The sequence below is a fragment of the Octopus bimaculoides genome, chromosome 22, assembly GCF_001194135.2.
Source record: "Octopus bimaculoides isolate UCB-OBI-ISO-001 chromosome 22, ASM119413v2, whole genome shotgun sequence".
Classification (NCBI taxonomy): Eukaryota; Metazoa; Mollusca; class Cephalopoda; order Octopoda; family Octopodidae; genus Octopus; species Octopus bimaculoides.
The window spans coordinates 380260-386108 of record NC_069002.1 but is presented as its reverse complement, the minus strand read 5'-3'; the positions used below and the strand labels follow the sequence as shown (position 1 = coordinate 386108).

Sequence of the window (5849 nt, the reverse complement as noted above, 5' to 3'; positions counted from 1 at the left end):
AGGAGGAGGAGAGGAGGAGGAGGAGAGGAGGGGGAGGGGAGGCAGATTTCTATATTAGATACAAACGGTGCGAGAAGATTCGTTAAAATACAATGAATGGGGAAACTTGAGAAGGGGGACACACGAGTTATATCAAGAACACCATCGCCCTCCTTTTTGACATCGTCATCGTCGTCATCGTCATCGTCGTCATCGTCATCGTCGTCATCGTCGTCATCATTATCATCACAATCGTGATGCAATGTGGGAACTGCCTCTTCTCTTCGCAGACGATCATATCAGTAAGACAGAACATTCTTTCAACTAATCTATAGTCAGAAGATGGGGGAGTTCAGTTTTTTCTACCCTCACCCCTTTGGTATTGTTTTAAGGTTTTGAAATTGGTGGTTGTTGCGGCAACGGCGGTGGCGGTGCTGCTGGAGGCCAATATTTGTGTCAAGGTTTTAACACAAGACAAGATTGTGTATGCATATATTCATACTTACATATATACATAGAAAGATTACATATGCACATATACATGCGCTCATAACCATGTATATATGTATATATCTATGTATGTACATGTGTATATACAAACGCACACGCACACACACACACATACATACATAAACGTTTGTGTATGTAAATATACATATTTACAGATACATAGATAGATAGATAGATACAGACGTACATACATACATACATACATACTCGTGTATTGAGTACTTTCTATTCGACATTAGATATTTCTATTGCTGTGAACAAATTTATAACATTGATACATGTGTGTATATATATATATATATATATATATATACGTACATACAAACATACACACACAAATATACACCACACAACTATTAACAAATCTATATATATGTATATAAATATATATATATATATATATATATATATATATATACACACATGCACAATCACTCATACACATATATTTGCATAATACTTAGAGACATACGTAGATGCACGCATACATACATATGTTTCGAATGGTTATTTTGGGACATGCTCTGTAGAACAACCAATGAGATGACTGCATGTGATGTGTAACAAGCCTGGCCTGCTTATACGTGTGCAAACAGTGAGTGTATATATATATATATATATATATATATATATATATATATATATATATATATATATATATATATATATATATATATATACACACACATTCAACGAATTTCTACACAATTCAATGGTGGTTACAAAAGCGAACGTCTCTAGGTACAAGTCCATGCATGTAGTACCATGGCTCATCTATTACTAATAGACTCCATGCTATCGGCCGTCTAATATAAGGAGGGATTATAAAGAGGGAGAAATGATCAGTGAAAACAGAGCGGCGGGAATGTCGCCATTTTTGTTGCCGAGTGACTCCATCTTTGACGATAGAACGTTCCCGATTGTTTCTCGAAACCACTTCATATTCACAGCATGGTGCGTAAGTGAAGTATATTGATAAGAGGGAAGAAAGGAGAGGTGTATGACGGGAGTGGGGGGCTGAGTGAAAGAGAGAAAACTGGGGTGTGATATATTTTAGGGGGTGGCTTGTTGCTTTTTAGGATGCTTTACTGTTATTATTGTTGTTGTCATCGTCGCCATTGTTTTGTTTTTGTTGTTGCTACTGCTGCTGCTGCTGTTTTTGGTGTAGTTGTTGTCGTTGTTGTTGTTGTTGTTGGTGGTGGTGGTGTTATTTTATCTTAGTTGCTATTTCTATAAGATCGATCGATCGATCGTATGAGTGTACGTGTGTAAAGTTTGAAATGAGTGGACAGAGACATCGTGATCCACTTTTAAGCAGGGATACCAACAAGGATCCGCCTCAAATGATTTCGCTTGTGGCTTTTCTGGATCCGTAACATGCAGCAAGGTAGGACTCGCTTCACACAGTTGAAAGCATAAACCGACTCAGTTTCACCAGCCAGCGTTATAAAACGTCTCTCACATACTAATCCAGTGGTTCTCAACCGGAGTCCGTATGATCCCTTGGGGTTCATATAAGATTTTTAGGGGTCTACACAAGCAAAGTAGTAAATCGGGTCATTTTGTGGGTCAATGAAAACGTTTTGCTTTAGTTGTTTTTATTCCAAGAAACAGGTCGGTTTCGTTCTCTGATGTTTTACGTAATCCAGCCTCCACAAGGGGATATGGAATAAACGAAATAGGAATTTTGAAAGAAGTCTCTATGAAACTAGTTTTTAAACACTGAATGGCTATGGAAGTCCACCTGAATGAAATAGTATTCAAAGGGGTCCATTGGTAATTGGCTGAGAACCACTGAACTCGTCAATGCTCAGCTCAAGATCAAAGGAAAGACAGCAGATAGCGGAAGCTCCATCAGTCGCTTACGACAGGAGAGTCCGCAATATATAAATATATATGACTCCATATCACCACTATTTCTACCTCTTTTCAGCTCCACCCGATCACTGCCAGCCTCTATTCTAAAAGCCAGATGTGTGTTGTGAGGCTCATAGTTGCTCCTCTTCAGTAAGATTCTTGTTATGCTCTGGTCGCGTCTCACGTACTTCAATCTTCCCCACTTAAAGTATATTCAAGTGTATAGAAGTATATGTCGGTATATGTGTGTATGTGTATGTAAGTATATATTTATTGCATATATCATATGTATGTGTGTGCCTATACACATATATATATATATATATATATATATATATATAATACTTAATATATATGTATATATATGTGTATATGTATATATGTGTGTGTGTATATATGTGTATATATGTGTGTGTATATGCATGCATATATACAAACACCTGCAAAATAAAAAGAACAATTGGTAGAAATTATGACACCGTTTCAGAAACAACTTACGATTTGTCTGTTATAAGCCAAAATTCGATTCCACTTCAGCATAAAAATATTCTTGCCATGGTCTCATTACATTTGTTCAAAGACACCTGATTCCTCACGTTACCAAATTACGCGAAAGTTTGTTTTTGTTTCGTTTTGTGAAAATTGTCTTCTTTTTCTTTTTGTTTGTTTGCTTTTTTGCGGATGAGGGTGGTGGAAAAGGGAATATATAACTGTATGTATGTGTATGTGATTCTGTGTGTGCGTGTGTACCCGCGCGCGTCGATGTCAGATAATTTGATAGATAATTAGGTGAAAATGAAAACAGATAGACAGATAGATAGATAGATAGACAGACAGACAGACAGACAGACAGACAGACAGACAGACAGACAGACAGACAGACAGACAGACAGGCAAACAGATAGACAGACAAACAGATAGACAGATAGACAGATAGATAGATAGACAGACAGACAGATAGATGCTATACCAACGATCGAATGATGGACGTCTGCGTATTCATTGTATCTGCTTGAAATAACAGCCAGGTCTCTTTGAAATCATTTCCTACAAAGCTAAAAATGAAGGTCCCACACACTGTGACCCTTAGAGCACATCTGACAAATATAGAAGACGGGATGGTCACGCTTGGAATTTGTTTTGATAAGAGGTCTGTTTGATTAGACTTAACGTGGGGTTAAACAGCAACAATTATGATATTAATGGATTAAAGAGGAAGAACGTCTACACAGTTGCTCGAACTGCTGGAAATAGCAGCCAAATTTTCAAAAGAAATCTTCATAAAAGGAAGACACATGGACAGTGAAGTTGTAGATAAATAAAGGGACGTGATGGTCACGGGCGGAATGCTCTTTCATCATAAATCTACTGAATCAGGGACGGGATGGAACTAGATAACGGTAACAACAGTAACAACAACAACAGCAGCGGCAGCAGCAGCAGCAACAACAATAACTGTTTCAGAATAGTAACAGAGGTAACAACACCAATAACTATATCAGTACAACAGTAACAACAGCAACATCAAAACCACATCATCATCATCATCATTGCCATCATCACTATCATCATCATCATTCCTCAATCGTTATAATTTCATAACATCCACCAACTTGCTGGAGACTGCTCTTCCGCCAACAAAGAACGTTTTTCGATCGCTTGTTAGCGCCATTTTGTTTAATGTCTCTGCTGTCGCCGCCGACATTTTAATGGCCACTTCATGCCAACCTGTCTCGTTGGCTCTGTTAGAGGAGCGTCTTTAACAGGAACATTGTCGGCTCCATTATCATCGTCGTCGTCTTCCTCACCGTCATCACCACGGTCGTCGTCGTTGTCATCACCACCATTATCTTCGAATATAAAATTAAAAAGGATTTCTAAAAAAAAAAACCCCCCAAAAAACAGAAAGAAACCTGAGTGAAAATAAGGATGATGAATGTTATCATCATCATCATCATCATCATCATCATCGTCGTCGTCGTCGTCGTCGTCGTTGTCATTTATTATTAGCATCGTTATCATCTCCATCAATATTACTATTGCCCTTGCGGCGAGCTGACAAAATCGTTTAGAACGCCGAGCGAAAGGCTCAGTGACATTTCATCTGTCTCCATGTTCTGAGTTCAAATTCAGCCGAGGTCGACTTTGCCTTTCATAATTTCGGGGTCGATAAAATAAGTACCAGTTGTGTACTGGGGTCGATGTAATTCGCTTACACCTTCCCCCGAAGTTGCTAGCCTTGCGCCAAGATTTGAGATCAACATTAAAATTGTCGTTTATTATTATTATTATTATTATTACACACAAGCATACACACCACCCAATAGCATCAACCCTACTCAAGGCTGATGTAGCCAGTTGAATTCAAGAACTATTTTTCCATGGAATTTGAAAGAATATGTGGAGTAAAGTGATGATTCCATGATAAGGAAGAAAAATTTATGCCACAGAAATATATTTTAAAAACATAGAGTGTCTTGCGCTCTAAGACATTCGTAGAATAAAATAGAAAGAGAATCGGTTAAGAAGTGAGACAATAGAAACGGATTGTCACGAAGGAAGAGGCTGGGAAGGAAGGGGTGAGATATTTCACTTTATGTCAAGATCTTTGGATAAGGGGTGCGAGTAGAGTTTGTTCTTTCTCAGAGAGAACCAACTAGAATAGCTTACCCCGTTGTTCAGCTGTAATAGAATTCAGACTGACAGACAGACAGACAGACAGACAGACAGACAGACAGACAGACAGACAGACAGATAGATAGATAGATAGATAGATAGATAGATAGATAGATTGATAGATTGATAGATAGATACACACGTACAGTACCGGGGAAAGGGCGACGGTTTATTTGCATGATTACAGTTGATATATGTACTTACAAACGCGCACACACACACACACACACACACATTAATGTTCTCACACGCATATATTTACTTGCTAACAACAGATGCTTGTCCTGTTGTGGGAGTCTCTTTCTTTCAGAAAATGTCGTCTCCAACAATAACAGTTTCCAATTTAGGCACGAGACACGTAATTTCTAAGAACAGAATCGTCGAAATCATCGATTCTTGTGCGTAACTGATGCATATTTTATCGATCGCGAAGGGATGAAGAGCAATGTTTAAAGACAATGACCTCGACGAGCTTTTGAACTTCGAACGTACAGACCCCGGAGGAATAATGCATGACAGTTCTACCAGTACCTCGCCCCACGAACGGATTCTGAATAAGACAAGGAAAGCCAGCAATTTGGTGCGAGGGGAGACTGATGTATATGCATATGTGTGTACATATATATATATATATATATAGTTCAAAAACACAATAACAAAAAAACAAAAAAACAACAAAGTGAGGACGTGATATGGATAGTATTATTGGACGCTCAGGAAAGGAAAGAGAGAGTGTATGACGTTTCGGGCGTAGCCCTTCGTCGGAAAGATGGAAAGTTCGGAGAATGGAAGAACGGAGAAAGAGGAAAATGGTACCGATGCCCACG

At 38.5% G+C, this 5849-nt stretch overlaps 1 long non-coding RNA gene across 2 annotated transcripts in view; it reads right to left on the bottom strand.

Moving 5' to 3' along the window:
- The window catches only part of LOC106878718 (uncharacterized), a 157845-nt gene that overhangs the window by 142056 nt on the left and 9940 nt on the right, over window positions 1-5849 (bottom strand). The window lies entirely within an intron of this gene.